The sequence below is a fragment of the Pipistrellus kuhlii genome, unplaced genomic scaffold (genome assembly GCF_014108245.1).
Source record: "Pipistrellus kuhlii isolate mPipKuh1 unplaced genomic scaffold, mPipKuh1.p scaffold_m20_p_12, whole genome shotgun sequence".
In the NCBI taxonomy this organism is placed as follows: Eukaryota; Metazoa; Chordata; class Mammalia; order Chiroptera; family Vespertilionidae; genus Pipistrellus; species Pipistrellus kuhlii.
This window is the reverse complement of record NW_023425427.1, coordinates 29904018-29928229: the sequence shown is the minus strand read 5'-3', so window position 1 is coordinate 29928229 and position 24212 is coordinate 29904018. Positions and strand designations below refer to the sequence as shown.

General features: G+C 44.3%; 1 protein-coding gene across 15 annotated transcripts in view; it reads right to left on the bottom strand.

Moving 5' to 3' along the window:
- The window catches only part of TRPM3 (transient receptor potential cation channel subfamily M member 3), a 663453-nt gene that overhangs the window by 20133 nt on the left and 619108 nt on the right, over positions 1 to 24212 (bottom strand). The gene's annotated exons all lie outside the window — the stretch shown is intronic.

The window sequence follows — 24212 nt, the reverse complement described above, 5'->3', positions numbered from 1 at the left end:
GTTTCTTTTAAAACTGTCCAGGTAATAATTCTCAGGTTCCGCTAAGGTAAATTCACTGAGCTGAAATTAGTCTAGAAAAGGTATGTGATTTCTGACCTGCCTCAAGCCCAAAATACGTCTTCTCAGGCTATGGTGGTTCTCATATCAGGACACCAAGACCCTGCACTTGTAACCAGAGAAAGATGACCCAAGTGCTTCCTTTGGATCTGCCTGCAAGATGATTGGGCCTTAGAATTGGATGTTTTCAAATAGCCAGCATCTTTTTTTTTTAAATCATTGGTAGTTGTGGGCCACATCGGGCCACTCAAGACAGCTCTCCCTTGGAAGGAAAACCTGGTGATGGAGGGCTCCACTGGCTCCAGGATGAAGGCCAAACTCTGAGGGTGGCCATCTCTGGCCACTTCCCACTCCTCCTTCTGAGCCCAAATTGGACCAAGTTCCCGGTAGTTCCTAGAAATGTCATGCTGTCTTTTATGGCCCGATTTGCTTCTTCTTCTTTTTTAAAAATACATTTTTATTGATTTTGGAGAGGAAGGGAGAGAGAGATAGAAACATTAATGATGAGAGAGCATCATCGATCAGCTGCCTCCTACACGCCCCACACTGGGGATCGAGCCCACAACCTGGGCATGTGCCCTGACCAGAAATCGAACCGTGACCTCCCGGTTCATAGGTCAATGCTCAACCACTGAGCCACAGCAGCTGGGATGAGCTTTGCTTCTTTTGCTTCTAAGAAAACCCTCTGGCACCTTGCTCCTACTCCAGTGCTTCGCTTGGGTAAATGCTATTCAGTTTCCAGTACTCACTTAGCTCTCTGAAGCCCACCACAGCTCACTCTCTGCCCCTCGGCCTGGGATAGGTATTGGCAATGATTTTCTGCTTGACCCTGCTCTACTCAGGCTCTCCTGAGCTCTTTTCCAAGGAGGCCTTTTGGACATCTGTGTTTGTCTCTGCATTGTTCAATTTTAGCAAAAAATCCAGCTAAGTCTGTTTAGCCAGAATCCTCAGTATCTGATCACCGCTGATATCTAATCAGGTTTCTCTTCTCCACCATCCCCCAGGTATGTCTGATTACCCTGGCCTGCCGTCAGCAGGAATCCTGTTAGACCAGGTTTGCCGGGACCCTCCTTATCCCGGATGTTTCATTTTAGGAATTTTCCATCCACTGACCTCCACCCTGCCCCTGCTATGAACGACCAGTTTTCGTTGCTGTGTTCAGAGCTGAGACCCATCTCTCTCCCCTATTACAAAGCGTCATAGCATGGTCCCACCCTCCCGAGTCAAGTCCTCCTTACCATCTCTAACAAGTGTCACAAACACGTTTTTCTTCAACACACGACCTTCCTTTACTAATTCCATCTTCCTTTTAATCCCAGAGACCCCCTGCTTACCCCACCGTATCATTTGCATCCCATAGGAGATTCCCCGTGGGAAAATCGCTCTTCATGGTTGCCCGTTACCTGCTCAGTGCACACACACGCTATCCACACATGGTCACCGTTTGTTGAATGACAAGAGGAGATTACTGACAATGACAGACATCTCCCACAGCTCCACACGCCTGCTCCGGATGGACAGCTCTGAGCGGTGACCGGCTCCCTCGGCTTGGGAAGAATGCTTCTCACGCTCAACCTGTCTGCAGGGTCTCTGCTACACACTTGGCCACAGGCCAACTACTCGCTTTGCTTTTCTCTCTTCAGGGTCCCTTGCCCCACTCCCCCATCCCCTTCCTTCCTCGATGACCTCTCGAGGGGCTCCCCCCTGTGCTGCCCTTTTCTCTGGCTCCTGCTCAGGTCTCTGTGGGGAAATGATAAAGAGCAACAGGAAGAGCTGCTTGGGGTAAGTTACAAAGCACACAGTTTAACAGATGAGGTCCCCAATCTCCATTTCTCAATGGCGTTCTGAGATTTCTCTTTATATTCTGTGAAAACGTAAACTTGGGAGGGGCAGAGCGCAGCCATCTTGCTCTTTTGACGCCATGTTTAGTGAAGTGTGCAGATACTTCCTTTCCATGGGGAGCAGGAGGTGCTTTCTGGTTTCAGGGCTCACGTACATTCCCATGGGCATTCAGGCAGTGTCACCGACACATCTCCAGATCTCTGCTTGGAGGTTCCTCAAAGGCTCCCTATAAAAACTGGACCAGCTGAATACCTTTATCCAAGATTTGGTTTGATGAAGAAACTCCCTGCCAATACTTTGGGAATTAATTTATTTCAGCTTCTCCCATACATTTTGTTCATTCTGCCTTTATAAAGGTGTATTACTTTAGTGGCTAGAAATATGCATTATAATCAGGCAGACCTGCGTTAAAACCCGGATTCTACCATTTTCCAATGATATGATATTAGCCTACTCCATAAACTTCAGCTTCCTCATCTGTAAAATGGGGGTAGTAATAGTATGTAACATGGGGGGAGTTTGTCAAGATCATTAAATGAGATAACGTACCGGTATGCAAAGCACTTAGCTCAGCATCTCACACATAACAATTGGTTAACATCAGCTGGTGCCACCCTTAGTATTGTTACTTCTGTAATGAATAAACTTGAAGTTCCTCAAGGTTAGGGGCTATGCCTTATTCCTCGTTGTTTTGCAATCACTATGCATGGCATTTCTTCTACAAGCACTTGGTGAGTGGTTATAATGTTCTGGGTCCAAAGGACACTGGGCATCAAAGGGACTATCCCTGTTGTTTAAGCACCTCACGATTTAGTAGGGGGCACCGACAGGGAACAGAGCAGGGCATTATGGTGTCATGTGAGCTCTGGGGAGTTCTGAAGAAGCACTGCAGAATGGCTGCACCCCTGAAGCCTGCGTCACATGAGCAGATAGGCAGAACCAGCCCCGAGGGCCATAATCTAGATTCCACAGCAACAAGTGCAGTATAAATGAACTAGATGATCCTTGTGACAATGATAATGATAATAAAAATGAATCATTAAGAAACAGCCCTCATTTGGTAATATCAGCAAAGAGGAAACGAACATTATATGCAGCAGTTAGTGCAAAGCGCTCTTCTGTAATGGCTCCTAATATGTCTTTGTTCTGGGTATTTACCTGCGTAAGGAAGTGCTCTGTCTCAAACTCACAGATGCCCACCACTGATGAGCTGAGCTGGGTGAGTGAAAGCCCTGACAAGCAGCAGATTTCATGACAGGGGGTAAGTTATCTGGATTGTCCTGAGGCACCAACAGGTATCTGGGGTTCATGTTCCCAGGGAAATGCTCCATGGCACATGCATCCTAGATGATACATGGGTAGGAAGTTTAGGGGCATGTGGGCTGGTGGCTACCACTGTGGCTCCTCCCTCCCTGCCTGGCAGCATGACACCTGAGTGGTTATTCTCCCAATTCTCTTGCAAGAAGTAAATGAATCAACACTATCACCTTCCTACCAAGTTGGCACACTGTCACACCGCGCCCCTTCCCCTCCCCCCTTTGGTAATGAGGCAGAGTTCCTCTAGTGGACATTTGCTGCTTCCACCTGCCCAACGTACATTTCTCCTCTGGTAAGAGCATCTTAGTTTCCCTCTATGGAATTACCTCTGCCCCACTGTCTCAGTCCATGGAGTTTGGGTGAAATGAATGCCAATTCCATACCTCGGAGATGAATCAGTGTACCCTATGCCCCGACTGCAGTGATTGGTTCAGAGATAGACATGTGACCCTCTCCTGAGCAATCAGAGCTGGCGAGCATCAGCCTTGGGCTTTTGCTGTAATTAGGGGTGTCGAACTCAATCAGAGAAGGGGCCAAAATCTAAAATCCAGCCTAAATCGCGGGCCGAATGGTTTACTGAACAGTCATAAACTGTCATTGTGATGGAAACGCAGCGGAGTGCAGTGATGACAGCGCGGTGCGGGCCACATTGCAAGGCCTGGTGGGACGGATTTGGCCCGCGGGCCTTGTGTTTGACACATGTGCTGTAACTAGTTAATATGAAGCTGAGCTCTCTGTTAACAATGTGATGTGAAGCTACCAAGTGGAGAAGTCCTGCCTGCGACTGACTATATCAAAGAAAAGAGAAAGGGACTCCAGATCCAGGCAGGCCTAAAACTAGCCTCCTTCAGTTACACGAACCACAAAATTCCTTTCTTCCTCAAGTCAATATTACTTGGGTTTCTACGAGTCCTGGCTAATACAACCACCGTCACCTCTGACTGCTGTCCACAGGCCAGAGGTAAAAGACATACTTGGGGCACCCCACTCCTGCAATGAGAGGCTGCATGTGGAGTGGCAAGAAAAGACTGTAAGGGGCACCAGGAACGGGAAATCTGACTGATACCAAAGCTGAGTCAGTGTCGGGGCTTTGGGAGCAGGAGCCCCTGTTGCTCTCATTCTTCCCCAAGCACAGCGGAGCCTGAGGGGTCTACACTGGCCTCCGACTCAGCAACTAATAACACAGATGCCACCGATTGTCAAGTAAGTAGGGTAAATGCAATTGGGAAACTTGGGCCAAGCACCTGGACACAGCCAACTGCTCTCAAAGGGAAGAAAACCTGTTTCCAGAAGCAGATAAATTAGGCCACCGGAGTGGAGGCATGCAGGTGCGGGGACAGAGTGAAGAGGCCACATCTGCGCAGTTGTGGCCAAATCAGAAGGATCAAACGTTTGGAGACTCAGACTCTCCGTGGTTTATCTGCGTGGGTCACATTGCCACACGGCATGGCAGGAAGTTGGAGTGCCATTTCTGCTAACTAGGCATTAATAGGTAAGAAATGAAACGGATGTTTGGGCTCCAAAATAACGATAGTTTGTGCAGTCCTAATGTGATCCTAGTGTGTGAGTGATGGTAAGAAAGCTCTCCCCTTTCTTTGCATGCTCTGGAGAGCAGCCTTCCAATAATTGGACCTTCTTTTTTTTTCTTTCCCCATAAAAACTTTTTATCATAACTAAAACAAAGGTCAACAGCATCCCTCACTAGAATATAACCAAAACAGCAGCTAGAATACTTCTTGGCACATAGTAGATGCTCAATCAATAAATAATTGCCAAATGAATACATATTGTACATTTGATCTGCTTTGTTAGGGATTTCTGCAAGGGTGACCTGATCAATTTCACTGGTCAGTGTTTTTTTTTTTTTTTTTCTTCCTATTTAAGACCTCAAGTGTCACCATGACCTGTCAGCATGAGATGGTTCCTGTAAGAGCAGATATTTATTTGTTTGCTTTTGCAATTGCCACGTTTTACAACTAAAGAAACAAGCCTTGTGTTTGGCAAAGGCTACAGCAAATCTCCCTTCTGAATGCTGCTATGAAAATCTCCAGGCACACCAGTCATAACACCCCATCCTGTCCTTGTGCAGTCCTGTTAATCAATCATGACACACTTTCCTGCTGAGCCAAGTTTCGTCTTGGAATCCTTTTCAAGACAAAACTACTAAAAGCACAACAACTGAAGCTGACACAAGGGATTGAACCTTCCCCTCAGTTCCTTCCAAAATGTGAATATGAGGTCTAGGGTAAAAGATCATTTCTGGGCCTGTTTTCAGGATCCTCCTCAGGCCCACGTGGCCTGGCCGGTAGGCAACCTATACCGCTTCATAGCTGCCCAGGAACCAGAAAGTTGGGTCACATCAGACATCCTGCTTTTCTCAGACCTTGAGCATATTGCGGGACCCCTCCGTTATGCATCCTGGACCCGTGGACACTCACATAGTTCATTTAAAAGACAGCTTTTAAAGTGGGTATTTCTCCAGGAAATTCTCATCCTAGTTATTTATTTGGGATCACCAAATGTGAAAGGCAGTAGATATTTGGGAATAAATATCCAGGAAAAGCATAGCATGTGCCAACTTCAGTGCTGGGCACTTCACACTGGCCATTGCATTTAAGCTTCCTAGTAACTCTGTAAGAAATGTATTATGTTTGTTTCACAACTGAGAGAACACACTCTAAGGGGTGAAATGCCTTACCTAAGACCACACAGCTAATGCGAGAACCATCTTTTCATTTATTTAAAAAATACCAAGTTCTTGCTATCTGCTAGTGAGACTGGCACTGGAGATGCAATTATGATGATACAGAAGTGAATACTTTCCTTTCTCTGACCCCAAAGCTTGTATATTCTGTGCCCTATCTCATGTGGCCTTTCCAATGTAATAATACATGATAACAGTGACCACCTATTGCATGCTTAAATGTAAGGCCTTGTGCTCTGAGCTTTACTTATATCACCGTATTTTAATCTTTACAATCCTTATAGCCATTTTGCAGATGAGGAACTGAAGCTCAGAAAGCGTCAGCATCTCTGTCAGTATCTCAAAGACAGCAAGAGGAGAGGCAAGAGGTTCACTTAAGCCTGTTCCACCATGAAGTCTCTTTCCTTGGTGTTTCTGAAGAAAGAACCCATATGGGGTTGAGAGGAATCTCAATTATAAAACAAACAGAGAGTCAAGTTAATAGACATCTGAATTTTTCTTGTTTCCATGAACACAAATAATGGCCTGAACAGTTCAGATGAGGTAACAGATGTATGGAACACTATAATTTAGAGGAGAAAGAAATTCAATTTATCCATATCCCAAAGATTAAGACATTTGCCTTTTTGATATTATCCTATATAATAAAGATATAATATGCAAATGGTAATTATGCCCTCACGCCATAAAGGCTCAGACACTCAACACTGAAGAGAGAGGAATGGGGACCAGCCAGGCACAAATGAGCTAGTGATAGAGGAATGGGGACCAGCCCAGACTGTGGCCTGGGGAAGGGACAAGCCACCCGCCCCGTGGTCCTAGGCACCAGCGGCTATGCCTATGCCTGAGGCCCAGGAGAGGGACAAGCCACCCGAGGTCCCTGGTGCCAACAGCTGCACCTGTACCTGTGGCCTGGGAGAGTGACAAGTTGCCTGCCCGTGGTCCTGGGTGCCAGTGGCTGGTGCTGAGGCCTGGAAAAGGGACAAGCCTCCCACCCTGTGGTTCTGGGTGCCAGCAGCTGCACCTTTGCCAGTGGCCTGGCCCAGGAGAGAGACAAGCCACCAACCCCGCAGTCCTGGGCGCCAGCGGCTGCACCTGCGGCTGTGACCTGGGAGAGGAACATGCAGCATCCTCCATGGTCCTGGGCGTCAGTGGCTGCTCCTGTGACTGCAGCCTGGGAGAGGGACAAACCGCCGGCCCTGTGGTCCCAGGTGAAGTTGCCTCCCATAGTCCCCTGTGGCTGCGGCGGGTCCAGGCGAAGCTGGCCCTGGTCATGGGTGCCCGTAGCCAGCCAGAGGGAGGGAATCCTGGGTTCTGGGTGAGGGGCGAGGCAGAGGCGGGTAGGGGAAATCAGGCCAGCAGGAGAGCAGTTAGGGGGTGATCAGGCAGGCAGGCAGAGGTGGTTAGGGGTGGTCAGGCAGGCGGGTGAGCATTTAGGAGCCAGCAGTCCTAGATTGTGAGAGGATGTAAGCCAGGCTGAGGGACCCCTCTCCCTCCCCCATGCACAAATTTTGTGCACCAGGTTTCTAGTTCTATTGTATAAGGGGAGAAGAAACATTTATTAAACACACATACCACATTGTTCTCCCAAAGCATGTGAAATTAAAAATAAAACACCAATGTTTGATATACTCAGCATCATTTAAAAAAATATAATAAAGAAGAATATTTCCCAAATATTGTCCCTCCATCTCTTATCTGAAGAAATACCTCAAAAGCTTATTCCAAATCTCAGGCAATGGAATAAAGAGCTTAGTTTAGTGTTTGACTACATTTATCTTATTTTTTTTTAAATAAAGGATTTTCAACTAAAAATCCATCTTGAAAAGATAAGGGGACAAAGAGGATTTTTCTACCTCCTTTTAAAAATCCATACAGTTTGCCATGGAGGATTTAGGATGCCATTAGCCCAACTTCAATAACTGAGTCCCAGGGTGAATTAAATTTAGGTAGCTCTGCTTTTTTTGCCTTTTCCCTGATACAATAGTTTTCTTGGCGAGACAACTAGAGATGTCTCTCTTTGTATGGCTACATGTTTCTAGAAGGGTCTTGGTCTAAGAGTCTTAGTGGTAAATCCAGGCAGAAGTTTCCTTTCTATTTATTGCAATAGGCCAGCACCAACGTCCTCTAGCAATGAGGGGCAAGAAGGGCAGAGGTGATTGAAAAGGGAAGCACCAATTTTGTAGAGTCCAAAGCACCACCCCAGCTCACCCTTTTACTTTGTTTTGTGGTTCATTTCTTTTCCCGGCTCCTATTCCAATTGCTGATTAAGATGCAAACCAGTCGTGGCACAAAGGCAAGCATCAGAAAGGGGTAAGAGGAGGCCTCAGTTCCTTCATCTGAATATAAGGACTTGGACTGTTGATATTCCCTATAGAGTGGTGCACACACGACTCCGGAGGTCCAAGATGATTTTAGGACACAGGACATTAAATGACATTGAATGGATAGTGAAAAAGCTGTGACCTTTTCATGCCTCTTCCAATCTTCCTGACTCCATCAGAGAGACTGTGCCACTTTGGGGATAACATTTACTTTCTTTTTCTTTTTTTCCATTATTTATTTATTTATTTATTTTATTTCAGAGAGGAAGGGAGAGGGAGAGAGATAGAAACACAAATGATGAGAGAGAATCAATGATCCCCTTACTGTCCTCTCAATCCTAGGCTCTATTCTCCCAGCTCTCTCTTTTTAAGACCAAGCTGCTCACTCATCTGTTTACTATTAAACTTAAGCTTTCACACTTCAACTGATGATGCTCCTCAAACAGTAAAGGATTCAGATCATGGTCAGTCCATGTTCAGCTTCAACCTAAATGACTACGAGTGGGTTCAGTTAAAATAAAATAAACTCTGTTGTCTCGAAAGCTTTATCTGTTAAAGATAATAAACTCAAATGCCGATCAAGTGGATATGATCCATTGTTTAGGGATCTATCCATAACTGATCCATCTTACAAAATCATTCTTTGAAGTCACTAGGCACAACGCACTAACTAACCTTGGGTGGGTACAGTTTATGTCCCAGATGTGACATTTTTCCATCTATATACTATTGGGTCAAATAAAGTGTCTGAACCTGAGTTTCCTCATCGCTAAGTTTGATATAATAATAATAGCAATGGAAATAATGATGATGATGATGATGGTACATGCCCCGCTTCCCTCATCATCAATTCACCATACATGGTCAAAGTGTTTGGGATACACCAGTGGATGAAATGCCAAAGATCCTTGACCTTCCACAGCCTGTGCTGGGAAGAGGGTGGTGGTGGTGTTAGGTGAACATACAATTAACAACAGCATAATAAAAAGTAAACTAAGTAGCATGGTGGGAGGTGATAAGCGCCGTAGAAGAGAAGGAAAGGTAGCAGGGCAAGAGGCTCAGGAGTGTGTGTAGGTACCTGGGAGCCGCATTGAGAAGGTGAGATGGGAACAGACACCAGTCTTGAATGTGGGAGTTGGCCCAGAGGCTCTCTGGGGAAAGGGTGCTTAAAGTGGCAGGCACTGCAGGGGCAAAATCCCTGGGGCAGAAACCTGTCTGCCATGTTCTGTGACCAAAAGAAAGTTCCAGCGTCTGAAGTAAAGCAGAGGAGAGTAGCTGGAGAAGAAAGAGGAAAGAGCGCTAAGGGGCAGAGGGAGGGAGGCATTATTATGTACTGGGACCCTTATTGGCTTTATTAAAGAAGCTGAACAATTCCCCTTCATCCTTTCTAGTTCCTGCCTGATGGTTTCTCGTTCCACTAAGCCCTCTCTTCATTACTCCAGTGTTTCTGAATAGATCCCCAATGACCGTAAATGAAGTAGGGACCAACCTGCTGTCCCTCGTGGGAGAACGGAAGGCAGTGAGCTCTGGTCCTCAGCTGTTTGCAGTGGCAACTCAGAGAAGTCCCTCTGCATCCAGCTACCATAAGGAAATAGGCGGCTGATGAAAACAGGAGCCCGGGCTCACTCAGGCTCTCTCTCAGCCCTACCCACACACATAGCTATCCTCCTTTATTGGCCACGCAGCGGCCCGCTGAGGGGATGCTGAAATCTGATGTGAGCACAATCCAGTTTTACAGATAGAAGAAAGCCTCCCAGAAGGAGGCTTGGGAGAGGGAACAAGGTTCTTATTGATGACTCCAGAGCACAAGCCCAGCTTTTCTCATTACAGCAAAACTCCTTCGTGGTTGCTGCTTAGTGCAAACTGCTTGCGAACCTACTGTGTCAAAGAACAATAAGCTTAGGTAGAGACAAGGCCCCTTTGTTGCTTAAGCAACCTTTCCTAAGGCAGCACTCCCAAACACAAGCTGTAGCCAGTGCTTAAACTGAAAATGTCTAAATAGTTTTACTCTACAGTTTGCATATCCATCACGTCTATGAAGAGGAAGGGTAGATTTACATTCTCATTTCATTCCTTCATGGAGATAAGAAGGTTATTATTTCTTTTTGCAGTAAAATTGATGGCTTATATAACATCTGTATTTTTTTTCTCTTAGACCTGATCAAAACACACACACACTTTCTCTCTCTCTGCAAAGATACTGCTGTTTTCACAAATGATCGACTGAGTTGACCATGCTGGTTAGATTATATTTGAAAATATTTTGGCCAAGACCGGTTTGGCCCAGTGGATAGAGCATCGGCCTGTGGACTGAAGGGTCCTGGGTTCGATTCTGGTCAAGGGCATGTACATTGGTTGCGTGCACATCCCCAGTGAGGGGTGTGCAAGAGGCAGATGATCGATGTTTCTCTCTCATCCATATTTCTAGCTCTCTATCCTCCCTTCTTCTCTGTAAAAATTCAATAAAATATATTTTTAAAAATGAAAATATTTTGTCATTGCACAAATTATAAACTAGTAAAATGTGAAAACTGACCCATATTTTTTTTAAACATGGCCATCCAATTTTTAATAAACTTATGCTTTACACAGCCCCACTCTAAACAATGCTGTGAGGTGGCATTTCCTTTGGCCAAATGGTCTGAACAGACCTGTGGAAAAATCCGAACCAAACCACAAGCAGTATAAAACTGGCTAGTTTCTGGGTCCAACAGAGAGAGGAAATGAGCTGGGCTTTTCCCGACTCTACCCCTTGCCTAATTGTGAAACAAAGGCTGTTCTCTGGGCTCTGGGGGACTAGCTTGTGGATTGCAAACTTGGGGAGTCTGTAACGGACTGTTCTGTTTCTATTTCTCCACATCTGAACTCTGGTTTAATAAAAAAAGGATGGCTGATGTGCAGGCTCTGTGCTGCACACTCAATGATGACACATTTCACATGCACGGCCAGGAGAGAAGGAAGAGAGAAGAAAGAGAAGAGCTAAAAGAAAGTTTGGGTCAAGTCCAGCTTGATTACTAAGTTAGCTAACAAGATATAGAGGAGTAGCATCCTGCATGCAAGATGTAAGACCTGACTACAATCAAATAAGATGCAATTCTACTTAAGGCGACAAAAGACCAATGTCTAGTAGACCGAGAGAGATTGTTGGTTCCATAATAGAGCATGACAACTTGGACAGATATAAGGGAGATGGCCAAGTTTTCTCTACAGCTTTTCAAAGAACAGGGCTGCTACGGGTCTGATGAAACAAGTTTTAAACTCAAGAACATCAAGCATTTATAAGCATATAGCAAACAATTGGGGTTACAACCATCTTAGAGATGGATGTGTCATTCTATGCCAGATGCTTTCACATGTATTAGTTAGTTCTCATAATAACAACACAATTTTAAAAAAGATATTAAAGAGGCTTCTCATTAAGACAAAAATGACAGAAATTCTGCAAGAAAAACTTTAGAATGTCCCATCCATTCATTTACTTTAAAACACATTATTTGACAAACCATAAAGCACTTGCTATATTCCAGGCATTATTTTGCATGCTTTATAAATTTCAGCTTATGAAACATGTGAGAAAAAAAAATGAAATATTGCGTCTTAGTCTCTCAAACTGCCCTAACAAAAATACCATAGACTTGGTGGCTTTTAAACAGCAGACATTTATTTCTCACAATTCTGGAGGCTGGGAAGTCCAAGATCAAGCTGCCAGCTGATTCCATCCCCCTGTGAGAGCCCTCTTCCTGGCTTGCAGATGGCTTCATATGGCAGAGAGGAAGAAAGCTCTGTCGTCTCTTCTTAGAAGGGCACTAATCCCATCATAAAGTTCCCAACTCATCAAAATCTAATTACCTTCAACAGCCCCATCATAGTCACATTGGGGGTTAGATAATCAACACCTGAATTTTGGAAGAACTCAAGTTAGTCCAAAATAGGTAGGTACTATTATATCCATTTTACAGATGAGTAAACTGAGGCACAAAGGGACAACTAACTCACCCAATGACAGATAGCTAGTAAGAAACCTCAGAGTGTGGATTCAGACCTATGATTTTATCATCTTAACTACACACATGGTGCTATTTCTCATAATGAGGGGGTTGAGAGTTGTGTTAAAGTTCAGATGGTTTGAATGCCCAGACATCTGCATTTAGACTTTCCTTGTGTTTCATTCTCATATCTGGGCCAGTGGTTCTCAAACAGTGATGTCCATTAGTCATGCTCTTTCCATGTTATAAAGAGTTTTGAGAGTAAATTTGACCATCAGTGAGACTTGGCCAGCAGGCTTACTTTAAGAACCACATCTATTATATGTGGCTAATACATTTAATGTAAATAGAAAATGTATATTTATCACCAAAAATATAATAAAAACATTTAAAGTCCAATTTCCATTTTATTTACTGTCTGATGACACCGTTGGAAATGAGTAAACTGATATTCTTTGGTAGGGAAATGAACAACTCCAGACTAGGAAGTGTCATTGATAGCGCCTTGGGCAAGAAGAGTCACCCCCCAGATGCGAAGACTCGATTTAAGTCCTCTTTCGGTCTCGTTCATCCCAGTTAACGATGCAAACAGTCTGTTTTAACCCTTGGAAACAGAGATCTCTCCATTTTACCAGAGTGTACAGATAAGCTCAAGAATAAGCAGTTTGCTGAGGCATAGCTATTTCCACTCACTGTGACTGATAGCTTCATTCTGCAGAGTAGTGTTGCGTTTGCAGTAGAATCTCTGTTGAGAAGACTGGTCTAAAAGAGTGTATGAGCAATGAACAAAGCCAAATCTTGTTTTGCTGTGTGCCATGATAAATAGTCTATTATTTCATGTTACTAGGTGAGTGAAGGAACTGGTTATATTGGCAGTTGCCATGGATACTCCCTGCTCCAACTGGTTCCAGGTTACAATAGGGAGCAGTGATGTTGAGTTGAGGAATATTAAGTGAAGGGCTTTGGTTTACCAACTGGTGGAAGTTCGTGTGTCAGCATCAGACACCAGTGAAGATGTTCAATCATGTCTATGTGCTTCAAAACTCAAGAGAATCGCCATTGTTATGGCAAGTCTACTGGGCCAAGTGGGCAGCGTGGTCCCAATAATATAGTCACTGCAGTGCTCTTTTCATTTAATTAACTAAATTTTCATATGAATTAGTTTATTTTTTGTACTTATGTCTTGCTTATGTCTGTCTTCAGTCCAAGTTATATTTCCATGGAACTGACTCAGAATATTGATCCACGAAGTGCATGGGACTTAATTTGCTCTCTTCTGAGATTTAAAGAGATAAAGTTAAGGATATTTCCATCTTTGTGTAGATTTGATAGTCTGAATTACTTAGTGCTCAAGATGGGAGTCACTTTAGATTCTTTGTGTAAAAGACTCTTTCTTTGTATAAAATCTTGCTAGGCAATTCATAACTAGGCCTAACAAGACTTTGTACACATGCAAAAATAACGGAACTGCATTTTAAAACATTCTGTAATTTAGCGTTTTGGGTTTTTACTTTTTCTAATTTGGTTCAGCTGATATTTAAAATTAGTAAAGTTTTAGGTCATATTATTAAATGACATTTAAAAAAGTCAATTTGCTTTTTTAAGAGAGCAACATTTGGCTGTTTTTTTCTTCTCTGCCTAAGAGAATCCTGGTGTAAATTAACTCCATTGAATAGAGGGTCATTATGATCTGACCACTTGTCTGTTTTATAGAGCAGATCCAAGGACCAAATGCCCAGTGAATGGCCAGCAAATCATTTAAGAGGAGGGAGAGGCTAGCCAACTGCAAATAAAACACTTGATAGTATTTTCTAGTCTATCTTCCAGTCTTCCAAGTTCTTGCTCCTTTTGCTCCATTGTTTATCATTATCTGTTTTATTCTCTTGCTTATTTTTAAAGAGATTATGAGTTCAATTTTCTACTCCACCAGAATAACAATGGCATCCATTTTGAGCTGGCCAGAAAATATAATATTCCCTCTTGTGTGTCCTACCAAATGCAAAACCCTTAACCTCTGTTCTGAGGTTTGACAGGAAATGCCTCTCTTCTGCAGATGATAGATCTGCAGTGAAAGCTTGTCTCAGTCCAAAGTCTGCCACACCATCCAAACACGAGAGTGCTCCCTAGCACTGAGCCCAGGCTGTGGTGCCAGCCAGGATGGGTTCAAGTCCTAGGTCTGCCATTTATTTAGCTGTGTGACCTTTGACACATCATTTGAAGCTCTCTGGGCTCCAGTTTCCTCAATTATAAACTGAACGATTATCATACCCACCTCAAGACTGTGAAGATAAACAAATAGTTGTTGATACATATAAGGCTTTAGATAGTGCTCAGCACGTTTAATAAGCACTCATTAAACGCTGGCCATTTCTGTTAGAGGCCCCCTACCCTAGAGGCCCCTAACCCAGGTTCCTGAGCCAGCAGCCAGGGTTCAAAGTTCAGCTTCACCTCACAAATAGCTGTGTGACTTAGGCAAGTTACTTAGTAGGTCAAGCCATATGAACTTTCTGAGAGGAGATCATTTTGTTCTACAAACGTGGCAACTTCATAAGGTTCAACCCAATATACAGATAATATATTTTGTGCCTCAGTTTCCTTACCCATTAAAAATAGGAGCAATAGACCTACCTCATACCTTCTAGGATTGTTATGGGGAGTAAACGAGTAAGCTCTCATAAAACACGTGTTACAATGGCTGATACATAGTGAGTGCTATTTAAGTATTTGCCGTTATTATTTTTATTACCCTCACATCTCATTACTGCTTGAACTAAAACTTTCCCCAAGAATAGCCTGCTTATTAATCCCTCTTTTTGTTTCTGTCAATCAGCCTTTCTGCCTTACTTGCAATGCCTCTCTGCTCCTTCAAAGCTTGGTCTCAATTCATCTGACTGATCCGTCCTCACCATTCCCTCCATTTCTGCCATGTCTCTTGTCATCTGTATCTTCACTAAGGACGTGCTGTTTTGTGTCAGGTTCCCATGTTGTCTTCATCTTTTTCAGATATTGACTCTGAAGTGTAAGGATCCAGGGAGGGCATGACGTTTCTTCTGCTTCAATGTTTCTTCTTATGCAATGATTACTTTATACATTTAGAAAAGTTCCTTAAGTTATATTTAAATGTGGGACCCCCTGATGTCTTCCTATGTTTTTTCTTTTAAATGGACTTTTATAAACCTTGAATAATTTTAGATTTATAAAAAAAGTTGCAAAGAGAGTACAGAGAATTCCTGTATAACCTTTACCCAGTCTCCTCCAATGCCAAAGTCCTACATAACCCTTGTACATTTGCCCAAATGAAAAGATGACATTGGTACATCACTATGAATGAATCTTCAGACTCTGTTCAATAGTTCATCAGTTTTCTCTTCCAGGATCCCATCCAGATGCTGCACTGCATGTGGCCATCATGTCTTCTTATTCTCCTCTGGTTTGTGACAGCTTCTCAGTCTTCCTTGTTTTTCATTAACTTGACAGTTTCAGGGAGTACTGATGAGCCATTTTGTACTGTCACTCAATTTGAGTTTGTCTGATTCCCCCCTCCCACGATTAGAAGGGGGTTATGGATTTTGGGGGAAGAAGAGCACAAAGGTCAATTGTCCTTCTCGTCATGTTATAATGGGAGTAATTGATACCAACACGACTTCTCACTGGTGAAGGCAACCCTGATACCTTTCTGGGTTATTTAACAAAGTACAGTTTTTTTATGTAGAATTTTCTACATGTTAAAAATTACCAAGAGACCATCCTAAGATAGTAAGTAGCTAAATCCCTAACCTCATAGTATTTTTGAAGCACTAAACAGACTTGTTCATTTGTTCTCAACCATATCAGACCCAACATCTTCATTTTAAAAGAATTATTTTTCTACTGCCTCCTTTACTATTCTGAAATAAAATTTACGAATAGCACAATTTACCTGTACACATAATCACAGAAAAGCCAATATGATGTCTTAATTTTAAATATAAAGGAGAAATGAAAGGAAGGTAATTTCAATAAAATAATACTTATCCTATTAATAAAAGCCTATGTGGTGATCACACCCTCGTGCCAGGACACCCTCGCACTGCAATGAGAAATCACCAAAAGGCTGTGTGCGCAGCGGGCACACACGGGTGGATGGGGGCTTGACGCTGTGGGCATGGAGCAGAGGCAGGTCCTGCGGCAAGGCCTGGGGGTCCACGTGGCGTGGAGGTGGGATCCTCTTTTGGACAATCTATTGAGAAGCCCTGGATGGGTGGGTAGGGCCTACCTCTTTAGGGCGATTGTTCACAGGGCTCCCGCACTGTGAAAGGGCACAGGCCAGACTGGGAGACGCACCCCCCCCCCCCTGCTGAGTGCATGAATTTCATGAACCAGGCCTCTAGTTTTGATATATAAATGCTGAGGTATGACTATTCTGCAAGCCACAGTGAAGTGGCCAGATGCTTCTACCTCAATAAAGAACTCCATGTAGACTGATACAAGACTCAAGTACAATGAGCAGCATTGACACTACTGAGTTGATTTTCTAAAAGGGGGGACCACCCTTGGGAAAGCTCCAAAGCAAACAAAATATCATTGCCCTCAATGCTCATGGTGATTTCATTCCTGGAAAAATGCACTGCTTATTAAAAACATGCAAAACCATTGTGTCTTTAAGTGTAAAATAGAGTTAGGCTCAGATAATCATAATCAGGCTTTTCACCTGCATGAATGTCTGTGGGAACACTAGGAAGCTGTATGGGATAGAGAGAGGTACTTGATTGTGGGAGTCCTGTGTTGGCAGGATATGTACCCTCCCTAGACCTCATCTAATAAATGCCAGTGTTACACACATACACACACACACACACACACCTCCCCCCTCCCATTAGGAAAGGCAAACAAAAAACACTCCTTGAATTTCAACATGAAACATCCAAAACATACAGGCCATGCTGCCCCAGTCTACACTTAGGAGCTGGGCTCAGGCCCATGTAGCCAGCACAGGAGGGAAAAACTTAGCCTGGAAGTCAGGTTTGCCAGGTTTGCCAGCTTCTAATCTGCATGACCTGGTGCTTGTTGAGCCCTCAACAGTACCCACTGGTAAGCCTTGGATTGATGCTGATTGATCAAATCATGCAATTTACACACCACATAAACACATATGCAAACACAAAGATGCACATACATTCACATGGCATGTACAACCCCTCCCACTGCATCACCACCGCCATAATCACTACAACTCAATTCCTGCACAAAACCCTTCATAGATTTCCCGTTAAATGTATAAGTAAATCCACATCCCTACACTGGCCTAAAGGCCTGCTCCACCTGGTCCTCCTTCAGTTTTACTTCATACTAAGTGCACCAGTGGGTCCCCTTGGCCTGGCCTGTGAATATCCCCCAAGCGTCTCTGATTGTGAGAGGGCACAGGCCAGGCCAAGGGACCCCCATGAGTGCACTACCAATCAGGGCCAGTGCGTGCCCAGCTCATCTTGCTCAGTCCCATTGACTAGACCCCAGTATCAAGCTAACCTATCTGTTGGAGCATCTGCACCCTGGTGGTCAGTGTGCGTCATAGCTATAGGTCAAATGGTCGAAGGGTCAATTAGGCTTTTCTATATGTAGATTATTTTTTCCTTGCAGGTTATGCTTTCACCATGCTGATCTTCTTTCAGTTGTTCACAAGGGTTACCTCCTTTCTGCCTCAGGGCCCTGGCATGGACTATACCACACTCTAGATTCTTCTCTTATTCATTGCCTGGCAAACTCCTTCTGATCCTGCATAGCTTAGCTTACAAGTCACTCCCTCAGAAAGCCTTTCCCATGAGTCTCCTTGTAAGATGTTCTCACAGCTCCCTGTATTTCTTGAACATATTCTCATCAGAGTTTATGCTTAAGTATTTGTGTGATTCTGTGTTTGATATCTGACAACTCCATTAGGCTAGTAGGTTCCCAGGAGGCAGGAGCTCCCCTGGATTTACTCATTACCCCCAGCACATAGCAGAGTGCCTGGAACAGAGTGGGCCCTAAGTACAACAGAATCTATAAATAGATGAATAACCATATTAGCTGGCCAGAATGACTTTCAGGTTGGCTAGAAGGCAGACACAGTAAGGCAAACAAAATTGTGGTTTTTCCTGCATAGTAGGAGCCATAGACTCTTGGTTCTATTTTGTTGTGAGGAGACAGAGGCATGCTATTTGAGACAGCTTGGTTTGGCTTCATTATTTCAGTAGAGTTTTAAAAGTAAGTGGTGGGATAGAGGAGGGTAGAAGGCACCACGCTGTTCAGACAAGTCAAGGCTCTGGCATCTACCTAGAGCTGGCTTTCCCTGCTGGAAGGGACTGGGGGCTCAAGTAACAGCTTTGCAAGCTGTGGCTTTATAGGACTCAACCCTACAAGAAATCTCACTTCATCCTCCCCCTGTTACTTAACAACACCTTCTGTCTGAGCAGCCCGCGTGTTGTGTCTTTTAAAGTGCAAATTTTGTCTCATTCTTTCCCAAACCTCAGTCCTTTGGGTATCACACTCATTAATTTGGCATATCTGCACATTGCTAGTGCTATTATTTATTAATGTTTTCCTTTGAGTACATCACACCCTGACATCCATGCAGATTTCAGCTTCATCATAAACACTAATACGCAGGAACTCCTGTTATTTCTTAGGCTTAGTCTATTCATTTGGGAAGGACTGCTCTTTTTCTTCACAGCATTCCTGTGGGGGATGCACACCTTAATTTGTTAAACATATGGAAGAACAGAGATGCTCGCTGACTTCTCAAGGTCACAGAGTCATTGGAGGTGACAGAGCAGGGATGCAGAGAATCTGGTTCTGTCCTCTGCTGTCCCTGCCCAACTAAGTGAAACCATTCTTAACCGAGTTCTCCACCCAAACCAGGCATCCCACGAATGTGAACTGCTATGAGACTAATAATCACCCCCAAAGTAAAGTCTTCTGGAGCTCCAATACCCACGCCCCCCGCCGGCCACCCAGTACATTATACCCACTACATGCTGCTGGTATTTTAGGGCTAGCAATAAGAAAAAAAATGTTTTGCCCTAGTCGGTTTGGTTCAGTGAATAGTGTCAGCCTTTGGACTGACGAGTCCCCGGATCAATTCTGTTCAAGGACACGTACCCAGGGTTCATGCTCAATCCCCAGTAGGGGGCATGCAGGAGGTGGCCAATCAATGATTCTCTCATTGATGTTTCTATCTCTTTCTCACACTCTCCCTTTCCTCTCCGAAATCAATTTAAATAAATATATATATAAATATATATATATATATATATATATAGATATATAATAAAAATATAAATAAATGTTTTTATTGACTGAGATAGAACATTGATAATGAGAGTCATTGATAGGCTGTCTCCTTCATGCCCCCTACTGGAAATCAAGTTCGCAATCTGGGCATATCCCCTCACCAGGAATCAAACCTGACCTCCGGGTTCATGGGTTGATGCTCAATCACTGATCCACTTTTTAACTGCCTCTTCACAATTTGTAATTTTGCATTCCTATTTACATTACTGGGACATCACCTTGTTGACTGTGAGTGCTATTCTGACATAATTCGTGGGATTATGGTAAATCTCTGCTTGGAAGGTATGATGTATTTTTCACGTGAGAGTCTAATTCATCCCTGACGGTGCTTCGGAGAGCCTCCAGCACGTCACCGCCCCAGGGCCATGGGAACCTTTCTGTGAGATCACAGCATGGCTCCCCCAGCAGAGGCAGCTCCCTCCTGATTCTGGAAGCTGTCGGCTTCTGGAAGATTCTATACCATCCCGACAGCTAGCAAATGGTGGTGTGATGTTTCCTGAATGATCACAGAGTTGCTGATTCTGTTCTTAAATCCAGTCCCTGATTTAGAATTAAGTCGCACACTTGCACTGGGAATTCCACCAGGATGCGTTATACCAACTTAAGCTGCTTTAGAGCTTAAACTCTGGCCACGCTGGCATCCTTCCGCATCCCAAGGAACACATCTCGGTCATTCCTCCCACATGGCTTTTGTCCTTGCAAGTCCCTCTGTCTGGAATCTTTTCCCTCAAGTGCTTGCCACACCTGTTTTCATCATTCACATTTCAACTCTGTCTTATCTCTTCCAGGCCTTTCCCAGAGCATCCCACATAAACCTGCACTCCCAACTCCTCAGCAACTTCCTAGCCTGCTACTTGGATTTATTTCCTTCACAGAACTTATTACTAGCCCAACATATCCTATCTATCTGTCTGTCTGTCTGTCTGTCTATCTATCTATCTAACTATCTATCTATCTATCTATCTATCTATCTATCTATCTATCTATTTATTTTCTGCTTACTGTCTATCTCCCTCCTGCCCTCAGTAGAATGCTTCTCCCCTGAACCATTTACCACTTTCTCTCCAGCACTGAGTAGGGCATTCAATAAGTAGCTGCTAAGTAAATAAATGTGTAACTGTGGTCTGGTCACCACAGTGGGATGCCAGCAAAGAGCTGGGCTGTGGAGTCAGAGGGGAGGAACCTTCTGTTATATTGTAGACATCAGAGCATTAGCTTAGGGATTAGCTAGGCCTGGGTTCCATTTCTGCTCTTGCTTCTTCCTGGCTGTGAGCTGTACAGAAGGGATTCAATCTCTGCTCTTTCTGTACACCCACTGTAATCATGGCTGAATGAGGTGCGGTGTACTATATATCTGGTCCGGTGCCAGCCATGGTAATAGGATCTCCACTAATATCAATGAACTTTTCTCCACCTTGAAATGTCAGCAGAAACACACGAAACTCCCTTTGTAACACATACGTTCTTTGCAGCCAAAAAGAACTCCGCATCCTTATACAATCTAAGTACAGCTACCACGCAATTTTCATGAAGCAGGCACATTTTGACACTATGTTATTTTATGCGGACTCCTGATAGGGTGGGTGATCTTAAATCCACTGAATAGAACTGAGCCTTCCGGTGAGTGACCTGCTACACAGAGGTGCCCCCCACCCTGCATATTCAATTACTGGGTGTATAATAGAGCCGCACGCGCTGCATGTTGTTCCTCCCGTGGCTGAACATTATGTTCCTCAGGTGGCATGTGACTGTGAAGGACTTGTCAGGAACTGGCTTTCCTGGAGCCATTCGGTTCACAGTGGCATTTTTCTTATAAAGCCCTTGTTCAGAATATTAAAAAGGGCACGCCGCAGACTTCGTTCCTTGGCTTCAAGGGCTGTGATTTTGTAAAGCTGGACCCCGTGGTCCCCTCAGGAGCGAGTCACGGGCTCCAGCAAATGTTCAAGAACAGTTGGAGTCTGGTCCGGTGATGCTCTGTTGGTCAGTAACTGGAACCAGTGAGTCTGATCGCGGGGAGGGTGCTTCTCCTTCCTCCTCCATCCCAGGTAATGGGCTGGGTCACTTCCTAGGCTCTCGGAGGTCACTCAAACCTCTTTCCCTCTAAATCCATGAAAGTGTTTTTCTATTTAAAAAAAAAATCACTGGCATCCCAATATATAAACTTGGGGAGAGAATCATTAAAGTCTGCCAGCCTTCACCTGGATGGGCAAAATATCTAGTGAATTCTACACACGTTAAGGCCTCTGGTTTCTTCTCGTTCTTCATTGGTAGCTGAATGTATTCTATCCCAACTGGTACCCAAGAGCAAGATGCAGGACCTACTGGTGTTTGCCAAAAGTTTGCCATGTTCACACACCATAACTGCATGATGTCCTAACTTGGTCGTTGGTCTGAAGAGTGAGCAGAGTGGACAGATGCTGGGGAACTCTGAGGGATGGGCAGCTGGGGGCTTGGAGCACTCCATTCCTGGTTTCAGATTGTGAGGACATGGGATCTTCTTTGCAGATGTCGACAACTACTTCGTGCCACTTTTTCTTGAGAAGCAATGATAAAAAGTTGGAATTTTGGATTCTGACAGACTAGATTTTTGCATCTTCAGCGCTACTGACATTTTGGGTTGATAATTTTTTGGCGGGTGGGGGTTGTCATGTGAATTATAGGATGAGAATAGCATCCCTGATCTCTACCACTAGATGCCAGTAGCATCCCCCCCAAGTTTTGACAACTAAAAATACTTCTAGGTAGTGCCAATGCCCCCTGGAGGGTAAGGGTGGGGCAAAATTCCCCTGGCTGAGAACCAGAGAGAGAGACCTAGCTGTGGGAGATGGTTTTGTGGTCACAAGAAAACTTGGAGAGTATTCCGCTTCCCTTAGCTGTCCTGGGGCCTTTTAGACCTTTGCGTTTCCTGGGACATAGATTTTTTATATACCTACAGACGGGCAAAGGATGAACGGAGAAGGTGAGAGAGGGCGGTGCCTGAATGCACTGAACTACTCTCCTCTGTCTTCCTCCTGTTCCTTTGCACCTGTTAGTCTTTTAGCGGGGCTAGGCCAGGAGAAACCTGGCTGCCCCAGAGATGCTGGTGTTGGGAAGCCCAGTGCCTGCAGACTGAACTGGGGGAGCCTGAGGCTCTTAGAACCGCAAGCAATCCTGATATTTAAATTTGGGCATCAACAATTTATGGTAGACGTCACAGAAGGTGGATTTTTGGAGGCAAGCGGAAACCTGCCAGGGCCCTTGGCAAAACTGCAATGTAGGCAAAGCTGTGTTTACCACCACGCCTCTTCTGGAACCTCCCCCACACCCTGTCTAGCTCTCTGTGCCCTCACCATGTCGCCTGGCGCTGCCCTCTGGCTGCTCGAAGTCCAGCTCACCCGGCCTGAGCCATCTGCTTCATTACCTGTCCCTGTTTTCACTCTCCTTCCCTGAATGCCAATCGAGGCTCTTGGGGGTTAAGATGAAAGATTCACATACTTCACGCTAAGGGGGGAAGAGAGTAGGTTTAACCAACTCAGGGGACGCTCCGTCTCTTCCAAGCTCACCACTCCTCTTGAAGACATTTTGGAGCACAGGGCTTTGCTATGGCTTATCTTGTTTTCCTGAAGTGAGCATTGACGTTGTCTAATTTCCTACCATAATCTTCCCACTTGGCAACAATTTCTGAATTTCATACATCAGAGCTTTACCTTTAAAAGGGGCCTCACACCAGATGAGCAATGCATTTCCCATTAAAAAAAAAAATCTAAATTCCTTAGTCTGGCACACAAAGCCCTTTACAATCTACCTTTCTAACCTCTATTCATTCACTCAAATATGCAGATAACCCAGAAGGGAATACACCTAAGAAACCAGACAAATCAACATGGTGCCAGGTGCTAAACCGGGCAGGTATAGCAAGCATGGGAGCAGCTTGTAGAGGAACTAACCTCCGACTGGCTGGTCTAGCAAGAAAGTCTCACTTTCCCACCTGGCACACCGTGTCACCCCTCTCTAGCTCTGGACATGATAGTTCCTCTGTCTAGAATGCTCTCTCAGGATCTGTCTGGAAAACTTTTAATATCGTTGCAATCCAGCTTAACTGCTACCTCCAGGGGAATTTCTCTGGCTTCATTTTGCCCACTCTTGCTTTTCTTCACTTTATTATGTTCCGCCCTCAACACCACCACCCCACACCCCAGGCCCCCTACCCACCAACAAAAGTATGTTCTTTCCTTTGACCTAAGTCTTTACACATCACTCCGAAGGAAATAGGTGTCATACTGATTTCCAATGATATGTTTACTCGTCTATCTTCCCCTAATAAACTTTTCCCAAGCCGAGGCAATAACACATGTCTCTCTTTACTCTCCAGCTCCCAGCACAGTACCTGGCATGCAGATGTTCTCAGTGAATGGCATCAAATGAACAAACCCACTCAAACTAGACTCTGGAGAATGTGATGGCAGAGTGATGGCTTTATTCCTTGTTATACTACAATGTGAGATATATCAAATACACAGAAGAGCCCATCAAACATACATATGTCCAGGGTAAAATTAAATCCATACAACACAACCTGGGTCAAAAAAATAGCCCCCTCTATTCTTAACTCATCAGTGGGTGTCATGTACTTGAATTGAGCGTGTCACTCAGGTGAAGACTCAGAATTCTGTATCTGACCTGAAGTTATTGGGGTCT